A 24,790-nucleotide genomic window follows, 5' to 3' on the forward strand; every position below is an offset into this window, starting at 1 on the left:
ATAGGTTAAAATATGTAGTGGATATTTTCAGCTAAATAGAGAGTTCCTTTTCCTTTCATTAGGAGTTCTACATAGATTATACAGACTTTAAATTTTTAATAAAAAATGAAAGTCTTCTATTTACAACTTGATATGACCTTGAAAAAGCTATAAGTTTTGTTCAACAAAGAGTGTTTACAGAATCGTCCATTATTACAGTATGACAGGAGGCAAGAAAGTATTAATTAAATACAACCCCACTTTTTTCATATACATCACTGATTTTTAAATTAAAAATGTATTACCAAAAGAGATGCCTCTAACCTTTCTTGAATAATACTATTTTTAGTGTTAGAAGTTTCAAAAGAAAAGTATTCAAGTACTGAAGATATTCTCTTAAGAAACAATAGCACTGTAAAAAAAAATAAGAGCTTTGGATGCAGACAAACATGGATTAAAATACTGATTTCACTACTTACAAGCTGTGAGACTTATTTTAATCTCTTTATGTCAATTTGCTCACCTTTAAAGTGAGATATATATCAACTTGTAATGCTGTTTGAGCATGAACTGTGCACCATATGAAAAATGACTTGTAGAGCATTTAATACAGAGTAAGACACTTTTTTTTCACAAACTTTAAAACTATAGTGTGGCCCACAGCTACCCTCAAAAAACAAACCAAAAAAAAAAAAAAAGAAGAAGAAAAGACAAGAAAAGAAAACCCTCCAAAATGAGGAAAGTGGATTGCCTTCTAAGAGTTAAACTGTGAAATCAGCATGAAATACCAAGTCTCCCAATAGAGAAATGGTCCATAGCCAGTCATACTTGACAATAAACAGATAAAATGTATTAGCAAGTGTAAAAAAAGAAATGTTAATAGTAGGGGTCAGCTGAAGAACAGAGAATAGGAGGAAATGGTGATGACTACCATGAAGCACTGTCTAAAGAAGCAGCAGACCGGGCCGACACATTGCAGGTGTCTTTACCTATTTCTGATCTCATTACCAAGGTTTTTTCAAGTATAAGTATGGAGAAAGGAAATAAGGCCCTGCAGTTAACACAATTCCAACAATTTTAGTCTCCTCAGCAACGCCATATCTATCACCAAATTGATATATTAACCTATGCATAACAACTCTAAACACTAGAGATATTTAGCTCCCACTGTTCTGCTTCCATGCTCTCCAAGCTAACTTCTGATTCCCATGTAGAAAAGGGGTTGACAGAACAGATTTAAAATATTTAAGGTCTTTGTGAAGTATCAGAGTAAATCAATAAAGGGACATTTAACTATTTCTTGGCTTCACATGTAGCTTGAATGCAAGGAGATTATGCATTTGTTATACAAACCATAGCATTTATGAGTTGTGTGGCCATTATGATGGCCATTATGATTAATTATCATTCTTGCTGGAATTAATCAGTTGGTGTTCTGATGTCTACCTTAGTCTTGTGCACAATCAGACTCCTCCTGTCTGAAAACGCCAGACTATAGTCACACGCCAGTCTCCAGGTTACCAAAGCAGAAAGCTACATCAGCTGGCCTTTTCTAATACACAATTTTATGACTTTCAGAAAGTATGACCTTTTTTACTGATTTCTACTTTATTAATATTATTAATAATGATGACGAAAATTAAAAGTTCAAAAGCAGACATAAGGTAGACAGTTAAGATATCACTACTCTTCTCAAAACTTCTAGCCACTTCAATAGCTAAATTATCTTTATATACAACTGGATAAACATTCTCTCTCTCATACACACACACGCACACTCATGTGAGTGTGTAGGTGTATAAAAATTCTATGAAGCAAAATCTATAAAGTCTAAAACAATGAACTTGAAGGTTTTATTCATCTACCACAGGGTTTCATTTTGGACAAAGGAAAGTGTCATTAATTTAAAAAAAAGAATTAGGAAAGCTCTGCAAAAGTCTATGTATTTGTCATATATCTGGCATATGTAGGGTTCCCAATTCCTACAGCTAAAGCAACATGGCTGTGTCGCAGTGAAAGGCTACCTAGGGACAATCTGAGGATCTAGGCTGGGGTATTCATTCAGAGATGATTTCTATCATTCTTGCGGTAGGTGCTAGGCTTATAACTCAGACTTCGAAAAAACTGAAATGAGGCAGACACATAATCCAGTATGAAATTAACTTATGGAGCTATGCTGAGTTAATAGTAGTTTTTAACTCAGTTTTGTTTAAAGACAAGAAAATCTTCTTGTGAGCCGGCTGGTGGCTCAGGCGGTTAGAGCTCCATGCTCCTAACTCCGAAGGCGGCAGGTTCGATTTCCACATGGGCCAGTGGGCTCTCAACCACAAGGTTGCCAGTTCAATTCCTCGACTCCCGCAAGGGATGGGGGGCAGCGTCCCCTGCAACTAAGATTGAACACGACACCTTGAGCTGAGCTGCCTCCCAGATGGCTCAGTTGGTTGGAACACAGGCTCTCAACCACAAGGTTGCCAGTTCAATTCCTCTACTCCCGCAAGGGATGGTGGGCAGCGCCCCCTGCAACTAGCAATGGCAACTGGACCTGGAGCTGAGCTGCGCCCTCCACAACTAAGACTGAAAGGACAACAACTTGACTTGGAAAAAAAAAGAGTCCTGGAAGTACACACTGTTCCCCAATAAAGTCCTGTTCCCCTTCCTCCAATAAAATCTTAAAAAAGAAAAAGAAAAAGAAAAAGAAAGAAAGAAAATCTTCTTGAAAGGACTGACGTCTAATTCCAGGACAAAAGGGAATCTTCAAATCATCAACATTTACTGACCACTTACTATGTGCAAGTGTCACAATTCCCATTAAATGGGAATTTAAACATGTAATTCAGGGTCTCTACTTAAATCCCATTTCTAGTCTACAACAGTCCTGGAGCTGTTGAGTTACATGAATGAAATAGATAAGAAACAACTTCCCTTGGAAGGGGAAACTTGCTTTTAATTTTTAAAAAAAAATTTATATTAGTTTCAGGCATATAAAACAACATAATGATTAGACATTTACACCCCTCACAAAGTGATGACCCCCCCAATTCTACTGTCTTTCTGGTATCGTACATCGCTATTACAATACCACTGACTATACTCCCTATGCTGTAGTTTACCTTCCATGACTATACTACACACACACACATAGTGCCAAAAAAAAAATGTACACACATGTTAAGAAAGGAAAACTGTGTTAAAATTGTAATACTCAATATATACCAATAACAAAAGATGAATACAAATCATGTTTGACTTCTGCAATTACAAGAGGTGCTCAAAGTGGTCACCATCAGCGTCCAGACACTTCTGATTACGGCAAACTACTGCTTGAGCAACGTTGACCAAAGTGTCCACTCATATACATTTTTTGACACCCCTGGTGTGTGTGTGTGTGTGTGTGTGTATAGTATATATATATAGAGATTCATATAGATATGTATATATATAATTATAGTTGACATTCAATATTATACTATATCAGCTTCAGGTGTACAGCACAATGGTCAGGCATCTACACAATCTGTGAAGTGATCACCCCAATAAGTCCAGTACCCACCTGACACCCTACACAATCTTTACAACATTTTGTTTACAACATTCCCCATATTGTATTTCACATCTCCATGACTATGCACTGTTGGTGGGACTGAAAATTGGGGCAGCCACTATGGAAAGCATAGTGGAGGTTCCTCAAAAACTTAAAAATAGAACTACCTTACGACCCAGCAATTCCACTCCTGGGCATTTATACAAAGAAATACAAAACACCAATTCAAAAAAATGTATCCCTATGTTTATTGCAGCACTATTCACAATAGTGAAGATATGGAAACAACTGAAATGCCCATCGACAGACGATTGGATAAAGAAATTGTGGTACATTTATACAATGGGGCAACTTGCTTTTACAAGAAGTCACTTTTCCTTTACTTGTCCCTGTAGCAATCTGCACAGGCAGACTACTCTAGTCCATATGTGAAAGTAATTTTAAAAGTACTGGAGTCCTTCGCTATTGGCTAAAGACTCTCTGTGCATTATAATCATCTGCCAGTAAGATATCCTGAATGGTATTCAGACGTGTGTAGCAAACTTAGAGGTAGGGTAAAGAGTATGAGACAGACAACTAAACCAGTGGTTCTCAACCTTGGCTGCACATTGGAATTATAAGGAGAGGTTTCAAAAATACTGCTGCCTGGGTCACACTGCCTGACATTCTGTCATTATTGGTTTCGGAGTACACACGAGTTAGCAGAAATTTTTAAAGCTCCTAGATGACTCTAAAGCACAGTCAAGTTTGCAAACGCTTTGCTTTAGTCAGAATAATGCTCCACACCCAAGATCCAAATCCCAATCCTGGAAGCCTGTAAATATGTTACCCTACAAGGCAAAAGGGACTTGCGGATGTGATTAAATTATGGGTCTTGACATGAGAATATCCTGGATATTCTGGGTGGTTCCAAAGTAACCATAAAGGTCCTTACAAGAAGGGAAGGCAAGAGGGTCATTGAGAGAGAGATTGGAAGAGACTATGCGGCTGGCCTTGAAAATGGATGATGGGGCCATGAACCAAAGAATGTAGGTGGTCTCTAGAAGCTGGAAAAGGAAATGAAACAGATTCTTCCCTCAAGCCTCTAGAAGGAATGAGCCCTGCCAACACCGTGATTTTAAGTGAATACATGTGTACTGTTTAAGCCACTAAACTTGTGGTAACTGGTTACAACAGCAACAGGAAATTATTATAATATACTACTTATTTAAGTATATCTCTTTCACAATTGGTATTTTCTCAATCTGAAATCCTCCTACCCAAGATGTGTATTCACCTGTTCCTTACCTAACTTAGTTTTCTCCTCCATCTCTTCCCAGGGAGGTCTTCCTTGCTTTCCCACCTAAACCAGCACATCCATCCTCTATTGCTCCTGACTCTCTGCTTTGTTCACAGCACTTTCCACCATCTGGCATGTTTTGTATTTATTTCTTTGTTTATTATCTGTCACTCCCACTATAATACAAGCTACATGAAGACATACTTTATTTTTGTTCACAGCTACTCACCCGGTACTTAGAATCATTTCTGAAAATAGTAGTCTTTAAATAAATATCTGTGAAATGAAAGCTACTAACTAAAACCAGGAACCCTTTGACTATTCTCTATTAATACTTGTATAATCTAGGCTTACAGGACAAGTATGCTTAGAAAATGTCTTATTATTGTCAGAAAAAAGGAAATAAAGCTCAGTGATACCGTAAGTATCTTTTATTTAAATAAATTCTATGTAAAGGATTGGTAAACCCTGTTTAATTAGGTTTCTAATGTACTTGTGAAAAAAATTGTATAGTTCTTTTTTAAACACCTAAGTAAAGACTATAAAAGTGAAGTGACTTTATAAAAAATGCTACAGAGTTCATTATTAATAGACTTATTACTAAGGAATCATGTACTTACAGCTTTAAACTTAACTCTGTCTGCTTAGGATGCATTTATTCTTTGCTGAAATCATTCTGAAAAATGACAACATATACAAAGTCAAACGAATTTGTATATGGAGGAAACATAAAATGAAAGACTCAGAGTAGGAACTGCTTTCCTTATACAATAGTTTCTTTTCAATGTTTCTTTCTTTCTCTAAATATTTTAATTTTTGGTTAATTCAGAGATAAAGTCCTAGGAAGCAGTGCCTTCTACTGGTTCTTTCTTTATTTTTTTTGGCATGGTATTATTTCTTTTAAGGCTTGCAGTTTTGTATAAAAATTGGAAAAAAAAAATCTGTAAAAAGCAAACTCAAATTCCAGCTCTTCTACAAAAGCCTTCCTGTATCACCATAGTGGAAGTGATTTTACCCCACCTCAGTCTACGTGGATTCTTGTTAGTAGCCCACATGAAAAATTTGAACATCAGTAAAACCTGTGACATTTATTCAATAGTTTAATATTTTTATTTTTCTTCTTATTAGTATACACAGTATCTAAAACTAGAATACAAGCAGTTGGAATGCAAGAATATCTTTTTAAATTTTTTCTTAAATTCCCCATACACATTGAATATCTCGAATTTAATAAGATTTTGTTAAGTACAGGACCATTTCACCTGGTTTTTCCAAGATTAACGCTAAAGACATGACTGCATAAAGGTCTTTCCAAATTGCTCTGTATTGCATCCCGGAATAGTCTAATCCTCTATGCTTAATGAGATGCAATTAATTATGTGCAGCACAATTCCTAGCACATAGTTGTCACTCAATGTATTTTTCTATAAATAAATAAATGAACCGAGTAAGGGTCTGTTTTGTGCCAGGCAAATTACCTTTGTATTAGGGGGGAAACAGGCAACTTAGATAAGAAGACCCTTGTGGTTCACTCTTAAAGAAATACAGTTTAGATGAAAAGACAAGATATGTCTAGTATACTCACCTATCCATTCATTAATTGAAAAAAATATACATATTGACTATACAGGTGCCTTTAGATATCAACATAATTAAGAAATCAAGAAAGAATATTTTAAGGTAAATGACTTTTTATAAATGAGTACTATAATAGAGAGATAATGTCTTGATAAAATAATCAGAGAACGCTTCCTACAAATTATGAGAATTCAACAGGGTAGCAGAGATAAATTAGATGTCAATAGATACAGAAAAGAAGAGAAGATTGCAGATGGGAGAAGTGACAAGAGCAAATTAAAGAAATTTATAGAATGATATGGGATAGTGACTAGAATAGCTTGGTTAAAGCAGCAGATTCTAGGAACATCTTCTAGGATGAAAGGTAGGAACCAGATGAGAGTGATTCTGGTTAAAGCCTATCAATTTTGAATGGTTAAACCAAAACTGAATTTGATACTGAAAGTAGAAAGGAACTGGAGATGATTTGTGAGCGACACAGTAACAAAATCAAAATTGTATTTTAGGAAGAAAATTCTTCAGAAATTAGTGACTGATAGAAGATTGAGAGGGGGAAGCAGATTTGGGGAACACGTTAAGTGAGACAATTCATAGATAAAGAGATTACTTGAACATACAATTTAGAGAATGTTGCTAAAAAGAGAAATATATAAATTAGAAAAAATGCCAAATTGGAGAAAAATATGAAATTTAGTTTAGAAATAAATCTGTGTTGAATAGTATTTTTTTTAAAAAAAATAGCAGATAACCAGAAAATGCAAGACTTCTGTGGAAGTAACTAAGGCAGTGTCATCTTGTAAATACAAACAGAGAGTTAACCAATAATTATAATTATTTCCCACTGACTTTTTCCTCAACATTCTGAGTCACTATTTTTATTTTCTTGTTTTATAAAAGAGAAAACTGAGTCATAAACTGGTTAAATAGCTTCTGTTACACTATTCGGTCATTGCATTATAACAGAGAGAATTTAAGAACAGGATTGTTTCTCCATGGGAAAAATAGGAAGAAAATAGAGCAAAGTGCGGGGAAAAATCTGAATCTTGCAGTCCATCCAAGTTTGGGAGACCAACATATCAAAAGGATTGAACAAAGAAGATAGATAAAGAAAAGTCAAAGTTGTAAGCAAAGCAGCATAATTATTCTCTAAACAAGTCTACAAAACTAAACATTCTAAATACAATGCCTTAAAATTTTGGATCATGGCATTTATTTAACTTATAACTTCCATTAATTTCTCTCCTAAATGCTTATTTTTAATATTCAACTCTTTCATGTCAAATTTTAAGCATAGTAGAACACACTTTTAAAATGATTGAAAATATTTGCAAGACTGCATCTCCTTATGAGAACAACAAATACAGATGTTTCAAAATAAAATAATAATTGGCAATCCTTCATTTCCAAAGACTATACTATTTTTCTAGAAGTTATGTGCGTCAAGTTTTTCAAGTAATAAGCCTATTTGTTCAGGACATTTACATTTACCTGTCTGGTTCCCTTTAATTAATGTTGACCTGAGAAGGCTAATCAAGATTAGGAATTAAACGCTACTGTTCATCAAAGATATTTTCACAATAGAATATTACCTATCCAATATGGGAAATCAACATAGACATATAGCATGAAAGGACAAGTTTTGATACAAATGAATGAAACAACGAGCACTTGTATGTGATTCATAAACAGAATTACACAAATTTAGTATATCATTTTATTAAGGAAAAAAATCAGTTTCATCACCCTTATCTCTGAATTTCAATTATTATTCATATCTTATGGTTTGTTCTTTTTCATTATAACATGTTTTGAACACCTTCATTTTCCTACTAAGTTTACAGTCAGCTTTGTGTTTACCCAATGAACATTCCATGTATATTTTATAACCAACTCTGTCATTCATAACATTTAGAAGCCTTTTATGTAGAAAATTGATTTGTGATAAACATGTAGTCTTAACATTTTTCTTCTACTTGCTATGAATCCTCTTTGCCATCAATTTCTGATACAGAACATGTCAATCTCTATACTTCTCTACCATCGCTTTGCACCTCATTCATTTTATTATTATCTAGAGGTATGAACAAGTTCATCAGATCCTCGCATAAACTATAAATGGACGTAGAAACACAGATTTCATAGAAATATAAAAACAGACAACACAGAATAATACATAAGACTAGACTCACAATCCTTATTATACATTTCACCATAGTAGATTCTTATTTCTACTAGTATTTATAAACAAAACTTACCATAACATTGAAATCTAAAAACAAAAGTAATTTTTGAGCTGCAGCTAGCTAAGAATAAATTTACAATATCATTCTAGAATATAATTTAAATGTACAGAAAAACATGTAATAAATATTACAAAAGTTTAAACTGTTTTTAAAACTGTGACAATTCAAAATGTTGTAGTCACCAAGAATTTTCAAAGTGACTTTTACCAAGGCTGTTTCCTGTGTTTCCCTTGTCATATGTTCAGTTTCTGAGATGTTCTCTGCATTGAGATCAAGTAGTGCATTACTATTCCTTCTCTCTGATAAGAACAGTACCACTTTCCCCTGGTTCACCACCTTTTTGCTCTTCTATTTGCTAGGATCTCTGCTCTTACCAAATGGCTTTCCCCAGCCTTGTCTAAACCACCAAAGAGTCAGAGAAGGAAGGGAGGCTAAGAAGAAGAAAAAATGAGGAGGTACAGGGTTCTCCAAGGAAGGTGTGGAAAATGAAAAGGGAAAAAAAAAATCAGAAGTTAGAGATAAGGAAAGAATGAGAAAAAAAACTTTATGCTTGTCAGTTCCTGAAAGACATGAGTGCCTCTTTATTAGTTGGACATAGGATATTTCAGAAGTGTTGAAATTAATGTACCTAAAGTCTGGAATAAAATTAACTCTCAAATGTCCATTTGTTTTGTTTTCTAAACAAGGGAGACAAATACCAAAGGTAAGTATTTACGAATAGTTTATGGAAGCAAAATACCATCCAACAATGATTCAGAATTCAGAATTTGATTCCTTTTCTACTTTCTTCTCCTACTGTCTCACTAATAATTGTAAATCACTAAAAATGCACTCCATACTCCAAAGACAGACCATGTATTATTGGATGAAGACCCCAAGAAATGTTTTCTAAATAAGAGGATTGCTTTATTATGAGTACTCTAATAGCTGGGCTCTAGAGCCCAAATTTACGGAAACGAATGTCTCTGCCAGCTAAAAATTTTCATCTTTACAATTTATTGAATTATTTTTAAAATTGATCCACACTTACTACGTGCCTACAACAATATTCCTGATAAATAAAAAAGGTAAAAAAAATATTAAATTTCATTAAAATCTACTGTAATCATTCTACAATGTTCTAACACTTAAAATAAGATAGCGTTCATTATGAATCTAAGGAGGTGCAGGAAAACTAGTTAGGGGGACTTTTATGACTCGTATATACAAAGTCATTTTCACAAAGAAAAGAGCTAGTAAACATTTTTACAGAATTCTACATTTTTTTGGGGGAAAAAATTATCAAAACTTTTCTCCTGATTACCAACATAAGAATATGGCAAGAAGTACCTTCTACTTAAAACAAAACAGAACAAAACAAACAAACAAAAAGCTAACTTTGACTCATTTAATAATTGTTATAATTTTATTTCCTTATCTCAAAACACCTATTCTTGAGTTATTAAATATTCAATCACAGAATCTTTTAAATCATCAAATACACTAAATTTCAACCAAATCTATTTGAAGAAAACATAACAGAAGTGATTGAGACCTCTAAGTGTTGAAGAGAAATTTCTTTTAGGTTGTCGGTAAATGACCAAATGCATGCATCTAGAAGGAAAAAAAATCAAAACCGTAAATACTAATTTGTTGTGAATTATTTAATTCATGTATTGTTATATGTTTGTCGTTAATCAAAAACAAACAGAAAAAGAACGTCCAACCTCAGCCATCCACAGGTTAAAAATGTCAAAGTCCTCTTCTTCTGATTATTTATAAATTACTTCGAATAATCCAGCATTAAGATTTGTGGTTCTAGAAACTTGTAATTATAGTTAGAGCGGGTATACTTTTTTAGGGAAATAAAAAGCTTTTTCCATTTGAGCATGGGTTTTGCCTTTCTGACAGCTCTAAGTCCACAGGATGTGGAGGGATGATTTAAATTTTACATCAAAATTGGGACTGCACTAGACTTTTTTCCCCCTTCTCAAGGGAGGCATTGTTCTTGCCTTTCCATAACCAGGCGTGACAGCGCCAGACTGGAGTCATACGGCTGGTCTCTGAGTCAGCGTGAAAGTGCTCACCTCCTGAGTTTCCCCAGATGCTCGGCTCCTTGTAAGTCTGAAAGCTGAGCACTGAGTAGCCACATACTCCATTCCTCGGACAGACAGAGGATTGGAAGAAGGAAATCTAGGGAATCGCAAAAACTCTCTCTTCCAGTACATGCTGTACAACTCTTGTATTAATTGTAAGAAGAAACAACAACAAAAAACCCTGCATGTAACATGAGTACCATTTTTCTGAAACAAAAGTTGGGACAAATAGTTTCACAGCAATTGTGTGCCTCAGAGTTAAAGAAATAAAGTCTAAAAAGTCAGAAGCCTTTTGGATTTTTCTGAGACACATGGTTGCCACCTGTATAAATTTCAGGTTATAGACAAGTGGATAGATGACTAGTGAAAGAATATTGTAAGAAACACATATCTATTCTCAAGATCTCTGAAAAGGTATCTTTAAAAATAATCTGTAGGATTCCCTGCAAAGGTACAAATATTTCTGTTCCCCATCAGAACAACTGCTAGTGAAACAGGGATTAATTCAATTTTTATTCTATCCTTGAATGACCTTTCAGGGAAGCTTGAAAGTACCTGTGGCATGTGTGTGTGTGTGGGTGGGGGGTGCAGGGAGAGGAGGAGGAAGAAGAGGGAGGAGGAGCAGAAAGGCAGAAGACTTTTACTGTATAATGATATGCTAATTGGCACTAATATACTTATTTTATGGAACCTCTCTATTAAGAATTAGACAGCACCATCTTAATTTAATCCTAATCATATGCTAACAATTTTTATTTACTATGTAATTCAAAACTATTTCATTGAAAGTTTTGTGTATTTTAAAGGAAAAAATAGAGAAGTAGAAAAAACTCCTTCCAATTTGCTAACTCATAAAAAATAAAAGAAAAAAAGCCCAAGGAAATGTAATACATACTATTACTACGACAGTGACTAGTACTAATCTCTTAATTACTGCTTTCTAAAATAATGCCAGTCAATTTTTTCTTGTTATCCTCTTGAGGATATATGCAAGTCTACATATGTTCACATACATGTGGACATGTTTGTAATAACTTATAAAAATAGTTAATTTTCACCATATTCATAGTGAGATAAGGTAGATTTTCATTCATGAACATCACTGGTCAGGTGAGGTGCATATACAAAAAAACAGTTTTAAATAGGGAAGAATATCTCCTTTGGCTTAATGATATTGACCCCTCTGAAAAATATAATTTCATTTATTTTAATGACTTTGTCATTTTGAGTCTCTCAGGAGGACTCTCCTTTTGCAGAACTGCAAACAGAATATAAAATTTTATTTTCCAAAATAATACCCTTAAGTACTTATATTGAGTCTCCCTCCCTGCTCCTTAACTAAGCCTCCTCTTGAACTCCTCCCCCCGCCCACTGCCCCCGTGCTCTGTCCCCTCTCACATTACTGGCTAAGTCTAAATAAATAGCAAATTGTTCCATAATCAAAAGTGACTTATTCTTAGCATGGTGTACGTCTTGAAATAAAATCTGTGGTGTGTTTAATTTATTTAGGATCTAATAATGATGACAAAAATAATTAAGTAACCAGTCTAGTTTTAATTTCTTTTGTTTTCAAAGGTCATTGTGAAATCAAGCAAGTTAAGCCTTCAAAAGCAAACCTCTAGAGAATGGTGTGTTGTTTTTTTTGTTTTGTTTTGTTTTGTTTTTTCCTAGCAGAAATGAGAAAGGAGGCTCACAGCTAAAAGGAATACTGAACATCAGCGTCAGATTTGTTAAGAATGACTAAGTAGTGCAATGAAGAAAAATATTATGACCCGTACCCTCTTTGGAATCCAAATAACACTGACAAGGAAAAGTTTATACATTGCTAAATTCTGGCCAATTTAGGGGACTCACTCTTTCTTTTCATGCCCCCTACAGACTTGGTTGCAGTCTGTTTCTACAACAGCTGTTGAAAAACGAACAAAGTAAAAAAATATTTATGTTATATTCAAAATAGACAGCAAAGGACATATACACAGTGCACAAATCTTTCCTAGGACAACAGCTTCTAATGTGAGAGACAGGAATACTAGGCAAAGACACATTTTCTGAACTTCCCGGCAAAATGAAGAATTTGCCATTATAATCATGAAAAGACCAAAAGTAAGGGTGCAGTGCCAAAGACGATGAGTATCTATCAGCCCAAACTCCAAAACAGCGGGATGCAGCTATGGCTGATGTTATAAGAATGCTGAGCCTCTTCATTGGTTCCTTTCATGCCAAAGCTTCTTTGCTTGGATGAATATGAATTAAATCCATAAGCTTTCTTATTTTTCTAGCTTGACCTCTAAACTCATTTAACGTCTTAACTGTTTATCTTCTTCCCCCATTAATCTTTCTGGTTTTAGCATATTCCCTGTTGTTTTAGTGGAGGGAAAATGCTTTAAAAGTATGGTTCATACTGCCACTGTGGACGAGTTAGGAATGTTAGCTCTTTCCTTTAAATGTGTAAAAACCTTTCAGTAGTAACTTCAATGCTACCAGTTTACTGCCCCTGAAAGAAGAAGTCAAAGGATAAGGCATATACTGTAGAGAAGAAAATCATCCAACTCTTGCAAATGTATGACGAAGATAAAGACACAAAAAGATCACCGTACAAGGTTTATACTAGATTTCAAATGCAGATAACAGTAATGTCACCATCAAATTTCCATTAATTTTTTTTTATGTATGTCATATAAACTTTTTGAAGCAAATAGCTTTTCCTATTAGTTTTCTCTTTTTAATCAGTTCTATAGCTAAGTACACATAATATACATGTTTTTTAAAATACTGCATCACTACAATCAAAATGTCTAATTTTATTGAAATTTCAGTCAGTAATATAGCTGAGTTCTTTGCTGTTCTGTTATTAAAGTATAGTTAATAAGAACTTTTATGGATTAACACAATCAACTTACCTATATCACCATAAAAACTGTCAGTACAAAAACTAAACATGTTAAAGATGTTCACTTTACAAATCCATAAAAGAAAAACTAATCAATCAAAAGCAAAACTTTAAAGGTGGAATCTTGCACTCAACAGTGTTCATCATTTACTGTTTTGTAGATACTCTGACATATTTTCTGCTGTTCTGTAGTATTTCCCCCAAAGCTTAACAAAGGCCCAGCTGTATAAACCAGTCCTGTCAAAGAACACAGTTAAGGAATGGATAAAACAGGGAGGGGTGTCTAACATGCTGACCACTGTCTGAGCTTATGAGGATAAAGGAGCCTTGATGGAGAAAAGTAATCATCCATTGCAGTTTCTTTTTTTTTTTTTTTTAACCTCATTACCACATGCTAGAACATTTTTTTCCCAAACACCCCCATTCCGATCCCCCACAACTGAAAGACCTCTGTGTTCCAAAGGGGACAGAGTTCTCCCCAACCTCCCTCTTCCTCTTTTTTTCTTTTTGTTTTTTGGGTTTTTTGTTTTGTTTTGTTTTGTTTTTCTACTGATGGCAACTTTATGGAGTCATGATCATTTAAAGACTTCTTAAAATACTGTTTCATTCTCCATTAAACAATCCACACATCATTCCCTAGAACATTTTTAATGGTTACATAAACTTGCTTTGGATTCCTTTTGACCAAAATATTATCAACATCTTTGGATTGTGAGATAGTTATTTCTTCTAAGAACTCTAGAAAACGACATATTCCTTAAAAGACAGGAAAGCATACATAACTGAGGTAGAATGTGTGCTGGAATCAAGGGTTTGTACCTTACATTTTAAAGAAGGTGTTTCCTGTAGAATGCGTATTTCAAAGGGAGCTGGCTATGTGCACACTCAGAGTGTGTAGCGACTGTGAGATATGGTTCTGAAGTTTCAAGGAAAGTTTTGACCTAAATTAATCCTTTCAAAACTTACTTCTCATGTGTCCAAGAACATCAAATCATGAGGATGATTTTCCAGAGATTTAAATACGCATTTCCTATTTTCACGTTTGTTATTCTTACACACTACGCTGACATTGTTTGTGAAGGCCTGAAGCCAATTTCCATTCAAAGAGAGCTACCGTAACTGCATTGGTTAAAGAGTCAGTGAGACATATTAAATGTCTAAGGAAATCCCTGGGCAAGAGCCACCAGGACCTATATGGAGAGAGCTGTATCATCTGTAAAGTTCTGTTTCAGGGTGTCCTTTGAGGTTGAGACAAATATTTGAGTGTTATAAAAGCCTCTATTTATCCAAAGACTGCTGCAGCTGCAGTGTAAGAATTCTTCACACTATCCTGTCAATGATCTAAAGGAGTTGTCCTTAGATGGGGTAAAATGCGATTCCTTTGTCAATCTGTACACTTTTCTATTCAACATGAAACATATATTTATAATACAAAACATAGGTTTTTAGAGTAAACTATATTGCTTTCAGAGTTTATCTTGTCCGATATCCATGGCTGGTGTAGGTACTAGAGCAACAGCCACTCATAGTTCAACTTTCTTCATACAGGTGGTCTACTTTCAGAAACAATTGAATAATTCCTTTCTAATAAATATTTAGTTCTTATGAAACAAGCTGAGCATATTAAACTATATCAAAAACTCCCTGCCAATGTCATTCAAATCATCATACAGAATAAAGCAGAATAGAGATAAAAAATTATATACTCCTTTGCAAAAGGGAGCAATGTTTAAAAACTCACTTCTTTACTGTCATGAACTTCCAACCTTGCTTTCCTTTAACACACTTAGAGGAATCTCTCCAGAAACATTTGTGGATAATCTACTCAACATTCACAAAACCCACCAAAATATTATAAAAAAGAAAACCAAACCACTAAGGATAGCATAATTCTGTGACATCTTAAGAAAATTAATAATAATTTAAATTATTGTATATATAAACCAAATTTTCTCAATTGAAATACATGTTCCAAAGATAATATTTTCATTATACTGTAATGTCTTCATGTTTACAAACTTTTACATAAGTGAACAGTAGAATCTTAAATCTGCTCAAACTTGTCATCTCTTTTTCTTCCATCTCTTTTCATTCTTGTTATTTTAAATGACTTATTAATAAATACCTATAATGATTCAAATCACTATGGAAATGTTTCTTTAAAATAACAAGCAACTCTTGTTATTTGGATCTCTTTCCATAGGTAGTAAAAAAAAAAACAGTATTGGGAGAGAGACCTAAAGATAATTTCTAGGACAAATTCATTCACTTTGGTTTCAGACAGGTACGAGTGATTCTCATTAATTGTTCACTGATATGTGCTAGTCCCTGTGCTAAATGCTTTACGTGGATGTTTTTCTGGTTATCATAACAACTCTCGATTGGCCTATACACTTGAATGTAAGAGCTAAAATCATAAACCTCTTAGAAGGAAACAAAGGAATAAATCTTCATGACCTTGGGTTAGGCATTGCTTTTTTCAATTGACACCAAAAACCCAAGAGACAAAAGAAAAAAAAAATAGATAAATTGGATTTCCTCAACTTTAAAAACTTTTTTGCTGGACATGATAGTATAGAGAAAGTGAAAAGTTAACCCAAGAATGGGACAAAATACTTGCAAATCATGTATCTGACAAGGGACTTGTATCCAGAATATATAAAGAATTCTAACCACGTGTGTGTGAGTGTGTGTGTGTATATACGCTTATATATGTATATATACACACATATATACATATATATATACTTATGTATGTATATAAACATATATAAAGAATACACACACGCACACACACACATATACATATATATATATACCATGTTTCCCAGAAAATAAGACCTAGCTGGACCATCAGTTCTAATGCATCTTTTGGAGCAAAAATTAATATAAGACCGGGTCTTAGATAATATGGTTAATATAATACAATATAATATAACATAACATAATATAATACCAGGTCTTATATTAATCTTTGCCCCAAAACGCATTAGAGCTGATGGTCCGGCTAGGTCTTATTTTCAGGGAAACACGGTATATGTATAAAGACCTACTGTACAACTGTTATAACAAAAAGAATAAATAATCCATTTTTTAAATGGGCAAAAGATCTAAACAGACATTTCTTCAAAGAATATATACAAACGACCAATAAGAACAAAAGATGCTTAATATCATTAGCATTAGGGGAACACAAGCCAAAACCACAATACAATATCACTTCTCATTCACTAGAAGGGCTGAAATAAAAAAGACAGTAACAAGTGTTGGAGAAGACGTGGAGACATTGGAACCGTCATAGATTGCTGGTAGGAATATAAAATAGTACAGCCACTTTGGCATATTTTGACAGTTTCTAAAAAGTAAACATAGAGTAACAATATGACCCAGCAATTCCCCTCCTAGTTATGTATCCAAGAGAAATGAAAACATATATCCATGCAAAATCTTGTACACAAATGTGCACAGCACTATTACTCTCATAGTAGTACAAAAAGTAAAAATAACCTAAATGTCTACCAAATGATAAATGGACAAACAAAACATGGCATACCCTACAATGAAATATTATCCGGTAATAAAAAAGAATTAAGTACTGACACTACTGGTTATTGTTCAACATGAATGAACCTTGAACACATTATGCTAAGTGAAAGAAGCCAGTCACAAAACACACATATTATATGATTCCATTTACATAACATGTCAAGAATAGGCAAATCTATATATAGAGAGAAAGCAGATTAGTGGTTGCCTAGGATGGGGTGTGGTGTGGATGAAGGAAAATGAGGAGAAGCTGCTAAAAGATACAAGATGGCTTTGAGAGTTATGAAACTATTCTAAAATTAAATTGTGGTAGCTGCACAACTCTGAATATACAAAAAAAATCATTGAATTGTACACTCACTGGGTCTATTTTATGGTATGCAAGTTATATCTCAATAAAGTAATTTTTAAAAACATTAACACCTCTATTTTACCTATGGCAACTGGCTGAGAGCCTTTACTTAAGTTAATAAAAGTCTTGAAGTGCTGAAATAGAATTTGGAGCTAGACTTGATCCAAATATTATGACATTTTCGTTACAGAACATCTTTTTATGAAGGAACTTATATTCTTTAAACGATGTTCTCTCCAAATAGTAATTAGAAATATACTCATCATTTCTGTTGCTTTGATTTGTTGCTTTTTTTGAGCACTATTGTTAGACCTACACTAAGTAATGTTCTTTTTCCTGCTAATTTTTTTTTATTAGGTTCTTTTTTTTTGTACACTCTTTGTCACATCATCTTTTTGATTTAGAACCATGATAAGCAAATATTTAATGATTGTTATAGAAGACGCTGTATATTACAGCTCATCCCTAATACACAATAGGACAGACGACATCCTAGTCTCCCATGATATGTTCTCAGTGGTAGGTTATCAATTTTCACTTTGGTTTTTACTAATTTCTTCACTTAAATGCTTACAAAAGCTAGTATATGTTATGGTACTGCCAAACTAGATCAGTCTGGAGCTGTTTGATCGAGCATTTCAATCTTGTTAACACAGAGAGAGTTTTGAGAAGGTAACTTAACCTCCAGTTTATCTGAGGAAACTTTTAAATGAATCACAATCTTTGTAAATAATTTGTGGAATAATCTCCAGAATAATTATCATTAACTGTTAATATGTGTCTCTTTCATCCTCAGCTCAAGATTATTTAGTTTCCTATGAAATTAATTATTGTTGGTGCCAGCTGTATAATCAAGCATTAAAAAAAATTATAGAGGGGAAGCGTAATGTATAAGCTGTGTTTTTAAAACTTTTTTCTTAGCATTAGGTTGGTGCAAAAGTAATTGTGGTTGAAACAGTTAAAAATAATTGCAAAAACCGCAATTATTTTTGCACCAATCAAATTGTTCATTTACAAATACATTTCCACCATTATAAAAGTAGAAGATGGTACTCAATTATTAATATTCCATAATATATTTCCAAGATGCTTTAGTAGTTTGATTTGATTTAGGTCAAATCAACACAGGCTTAGTTAAATATACATTGATTTGCCTGGACAAGTAACTTTAAACAACTTTAGAACTCAGGATTTCCTTGAGGTATATCTAGAAGTTGTGTTTTAATTTTTATTTCTTTAAAAATAATTTAGACGCTATCATGGTGGAGAACAAAGAAATGAATTAGAAGGAAGAGGCACAGACATTGGATAACAATTAAAAATTTTGTATATAAGAGGAATAAAGCAAAGGAGCTTAATGATTCCCAAGGACCTAGATATTTTAAAAACCAATTACTATTATCATTATTAATTAAAGAGTTGTTTTTCAAATCTGTGCTAGTAGTTCACATTTATTTACTTTCATCTTTGTTCAACTTTTGTGCAACTTCTGTACTACAGTAAGTAATCTACTTGAAAATTCTAGATTTAAATACGAACCCTCACATTCTGGTCTTTATTTCTAATACTAAAATCCATCTAACAGGCTTTTTAATCCAGAAGAAACTTTGCAACCTAAATCAAAGTGAGTTTACTCACTTGGGATTTTCAACTTCATGACTTTGTGAGTTATTCACTTTGAATTGTAAACTCTTTGAGCCACAAAGAATATTACTCATTTTTCAATCGAATGCTGGATTTTGTGTAAGCACAGTAAACAAAAGTGGAGGCAGGGGGGTGATATTTAAGAGCATGAACTTTGATTTTAAAAACCTGGGCTGAGTCTTAGTTATGCTATTGCGTAGCTCTGTGACCTTGACCATATTTCTCAACCTCTCTGAATCTACTTTCTTACTCAGTAAATATTAGTTATGCATTTTAAAGGAAGGACATAAGCAATGTAGAAGCATATAGCATTGTACCAAACATACTATATATATGGATAAATGCTATTTATTATTATTGGTGTTATTTGGAATTGAATTGAATTAAATCTAATTTAAACCAGTCTGTTGTAAAGCATAGTTAAGGTTAGGGTATGACACAATCTAATTAGCTATGAGAAGCCATCTGTGTTTAATATATTTGGACCTATGGAAAGAGCCAAGAGTTATTTTAATATTTCTATACAGCCAAATTTTTTTTTGAATAAAAAAATAAAGATTTAGAATTTACTGCGCAAGACTAAGATTTCTAAATTTTGCTGGAAAAGTGAGTAATCAAGTTCTACTATCTGGCACTGCAACATGTGCGGCCTTCAAATAACTTTAGTTTCAAACAAAGTTAAAAGAAATCTCTCTTGAGTGACACTGAGAGGTATATGCCAGCAGTCTCCCTTCTCCCAATGTACCAAAACCTCATCCCATTGCTAGGAATTCAGAATATGGTTTTTGCTGCATGACATTCGTTTACAAACAACTTATATAAAATAGGTTCCTTCCACCTGCTTTTGTGGGTAGGGGGAATCCCCTCAGGATAAAGGAAAGCAGTAGTACGTGTTATTATAAGATTCAGGCATTGTAAAAGTTTCATCAGAAATTGCTATTCATATAAACAATTTCCCCATTCTATGTATAGGACTTAAGACTTCCAGACAAAGAAATGGGTTTCAATTGTAAAGAATAAATGTGGAACCCAGGTGCATTGTTTCACTGGACTTGCTGCACTGGCATTGAATGAAACTCACAGTTTGGCTTAGATTGATACCTAGCATTTTGTATGGCCATCCAAAGACTGTGAGACTAAACCCAGAAAGGATAATTTTTGACCAGAAAACTCAAGCTATCACAGAAGGCTGAAAGAAAAAAAAAAAAAAAACAAACTAGTAAGAATTTCCTTTTCCAATCTCTGTAACTATTTAGCTAATGAAACAGTTGATTAACACTGTTCTTTCCCTACAAATTATCATCAGACATTTTAGCCATACTCATTACCAAAATGACCATGTAGGTCATCTAAAAACATTATCTACTTCTAATAAAATGTTTCAGAAGAAGGAATACAAACACAGACACTCGAAGAGAAAACAATTGAATTAGAATGCTCCATCATCTTTTGGCATAAGAAAATCAATCTAAAATGTGCACTTGCAGGTAGGTATCTTCTGGCTGTCACCAAAAAGCAGACTGAAATAATAGCTACTTCAAAACAGAGTGATGTCAAGATAATTTAAACATCACCAATTACATGCCATATGGACTATATCCCCTCTGCTCATGGAGTAGTTAGAAACTATTCAGAATTAATAAGCACTGCTGTCACAGTACTGTCAAGAAATGTAAACCTTCATTCATATTTTGGAGGTTCTGTGGACAAATAAAAGAAACAGTAAAGGGAAAATTAATATATTTAAATTATATTGTCTGTTGAACTTCAATGTTGGCAATATTGTCTTAATTGCAAACATTGGGTAAAATGTTTTACAATAAATTTTCAATGTTGTCTTCCTGATTCCCGGAAAGCCACAGAGCACAATCAAGGAATGCATTATTAGAATTCCTACTTCAGTGTTGACAGGTGCGTCAATCCCAGAGCCTCTACTGAAGTTCAGATCTTGAACATTTTTATGAACTTGTGTGGCAATTTCTACCTATGGAATTTTTATCAGGGATTTTTTAATATCTAAAAAATTGTTAACTTCTAAAATATTACACATGGACTTTTTGTACTATATACAGCATACACAGCTCATTCTGTAGCTCAAAGTAAATGACTGAAAATTAACCAACCTTCTGCTTTGGCAGAAGTATATTTTGTATTTATTTTGCATGGTTTTAGAGAACAGTACCAGAACTATTCACTCATTCATTTAATATTTATTGAAGGTCTGCTATGTGCCAGGTTGCCCTATCTTGTGGAAGCTAGCATATTAATTATGATGCTATATAGTATACAAAAGATTTACAAATAGTGATGAGAGAAAAAATAAATTTAAAAGCAGAAGTTAAGAGAAGGTACATTTAGATTCAACGTTAAAGAGAATCCTTTGTCAGAGTCAATCAAAAATGGAATCGATGGTCTCACAAGATAATGAGTGCCACAACACGTTAAGTATCCAAACAGAAGGTAGATCACATATCAGAAATGCTATTGAGAGGATTCATGCTACCTTTAAAAGGCTGAACTAGGTGACCTTTATGGTTCCTTCCAATGGCTCGGAATTTTATTCTTCTTAAAAAGAAAGACTATGATTTGCTAATATTTCTAGTATGGGTATATGTTTCGGTGAGTAACAGAATTTAATGGATCTAAGATGAAAGTGAAAAACATTGGAAAATGGAAATTATAAGGGTACAAATAAGAATTTCCATGAAACTTAATCAATTGTACATCTATTATGTAATTATGGATAATTGCTCATGATACGATAACTGATAATATGAATATTTTATAAATTATATAGTATACTTTCCTTCATTTTTAAAGGTAATACTACAAAAACTGGTAATAGTTTATACGAGTTATATTCTAAGACCGAGGTATATTTGAAATGATTACTCTTTCCTCATTCTTCTTTCAAGCCATTATCATGCATTGATATTTAATACAAACACAGGGAGACACATGAGTATACTATATGCATGTTTTATGCCTCCTAACAACACAACTCTAGAATTTCTTTTGAATTAGTTTTTCTGTTTCCTAATGAAATTTAGGTCTTTTATCTAGATTTTTTTTTCTTAGTCAAAGTATTTTTTTCTTAAATTTCAAAGCATATGGTTCCTAGAGATTTCTATTTTGAGGTTACATGGGCATGTAATTTTAACACCTTCGCTTTTCTCCCTCTACATGTCATGTAATCTTCTACTACAAAGAAAGCACTGATACCAAGTCTTAAATTGCCAGTTAAAATACCTGAGGCTAGTAATCAACATCTTGGGATCAACCAAAAACTCAGAATGAAAATTTACCCTATAACTGAATAAATTTACCCTATAATGAATCTGGTTCTTTGTTTGCTGACTATATTTTTAGGTGTAAGGATTTGGTATAAAGTTCTGCTATGTTTGATCATACATCTCAAATGTTTCATCCACTTATATTTCAGAAACATATATACAAGGAGAATAATGTTCCCTAAACCATCCATTTTAATATTTTGCCTAAAATAGTCAACATTACCTAAAAAATCAACTAAAAATCAGAACTGCATAATGGGAAGTCACAGAAACCTAGTAGCTGAAAGGTAACATCATGGATGAAGACCATGACTGTTCAAATGCCTGCAGTGTTTTGGGGTATTTGTGACAGGTAGACTGTAGAAATGTGTGGAATATATGCTCAGACTGGAGAGGCTGCTGTGACATCGCTCAAGTTCACACTTTTCAGGTCAGATTGCTGGCTCAATGTGATCAAAACATTCAATTATGAGGAAAAAACAAAAATCTAGATTTTTTCAAATATATGGTGATGGAAGGAGAACTGACTCTGGGTGGTGAACACACAATGGGATTTATAGATGATGTAATACAGAATTGTACACCTGAAATCTATGTAATTTCACTAACAATTGTCACCCCAATAAATTAAAAAAGAAAAAAATCTGGATTTTTATGAGAAATCTACAAAATTGTACTGCTAGTAAAATTTCTAAAGTCAGAAGAAAAACAAACACTCACAGCCAGTCTATCCGTTTGTGACCTTTGGTTTAATGTGAATCTAACAGTGAACAGAATATTTGATATTAGAACTATCCCAGAATCTTTCAATACTTGATGTCACTTTAGCTATAGCTCTTTCACTTAAATGTGGTGTAATAACAACAAAATATGGCTAAAACTTACACAAAACTTAAACTATCACATTAACTGAAGTGTATCTCTATTATATACCTACCTACCTATTTACCAACCTACCGACCTATCTAATCTTTAAACCCTACAAGTAGTCAATATTCCTGACCCTACTTATGGCTAAGGAAGCCATGGGGCAGGAGTGGCATGACTTGCCCAAAGTCATACAGTCAGCAGGTAGCAGGGCAGAATTCAATCCTGAGCCTTTGGCTTCTGAGTCCATGCTTTTAACCACTACACTGTTACTATTGCAGATTTCTATGATGTGCATTAAATACACAAACTTTTACAAAAAAACAAACCTGCCAAAAATTGACATATCTTCTGGCAAATATATTTGTACCACTTAGGAATGAGTAAGGCAGTCTGGAAAATATGATTTAGACTGCAAAATGCTAAAACTTTTGGATGATGTGGATGGTCCATTATATAATATTTGACATTAAATTGTCCCAAAAAAAAGTCCGGCACATATGATTAGTAGACCCTATTTTAAATCTAATATATTGTCTGTAGCCCTGTTGCCAAATATCAGCATTTATTTAACCAGCACTCCTTTTGCCTAAATGTCTATTCACCTATGGCATGTGCTCTTCCCTGAAGTAGTTTATCATCTCTGCAGCCAAAAGAGAAAAAAAAAATGATTTAAAGCGATGAGTTGTAATAAGCTTCTAAATAGAAATTTTCTAATAGAAAAAAATATGATGCCAAAGCAATAGAAAAAAATCCATATTTATAATGAGTTGCCATTTATTTAATTTTAATTTACCTAAAATACAATTTCCTAATTGACCGAATGTTGCTTGTATTTCACTTGGAGATGACCCTTGACGTATTTCAAGTAAGAGATGAACTTTAAGAGTGCCTCGCCTACTCTAGTAAGCCCTCGAAAGGTAATTCTCTAAGACTAGTAATAGACTGGCTCTCTAAGACAAAATTCCCAGCACAGATCAATGACATTCCTGCTTCTGCCATTTAATTTCCCATTCTGATTTAGGTCTCAGTTGAGTATAGGAATCATAACTTTCACACAGATTGTATACAAATTGGAAGCAGAAACTTCTTGATATTGTTTCCATGAACCTTCCTGAGAAGAGCAAACCAAAAACAAGAATGCCACTGGCCTGATCCGTGGACCAGCGCTTATGAGACATACCTGCCAAAAAGTGTCTATAAGTGGAAGAACACAAAGTATACAAAGTACATTAGTGAAAAAAAATCTAAAAAAAAAAAACTTATCTAGACCTAAATTGCCATACTGACTTTGAGGGCCTCAAAATAAGCAGTTTATAAAAGATATGTACAATAGCATGATTCAAAACAAAACAAAAAAACAGAAATCTTGTTCATTAAGATAAGGTCTACAAGCAATGCTGATAATGGCTAATAACCTGTGTTGTGAAAAGGAAATATAAAAACTTTTAATAGACAACCAGGTAGAGCTATTATTTAGACTGGCAATTTTATCAGCACAGA

The 24,790-nt window shown here is 33.6% G+C and overlaps 1 protein-coding gene across 3 annotated transcripts in view; it reads right to left on the reverse strand.

The window, feature by feature from the left end:
- Positions 1–24,790, reverse strand: part of SOX5 (SRY-box transcription factor 5) — a 478,480-nt gene that overhangs the window by 329,674 nt on the left and 124,016 nt on the right. The gene's annotated exons all lie outside the window — the stretch shown is intronic.

This window comes from Rhinolophus ferrumequinum, chromosome 10, assembly GCF_004115265.2.
Source record: "Rhinolophus ferrumequinum isolate MPI-CBG mRhiFer1 chromosome 10, mRhiFer1_v1.p, whole genome shotgun sequence".
Taxonomy (NCBI): Eukaryota; Metazoa; Chordata; class Mammalia; order Chiroptera; family Rhinolophidae; genus Rhinolophus; species Rhinolophus ferrumequinum.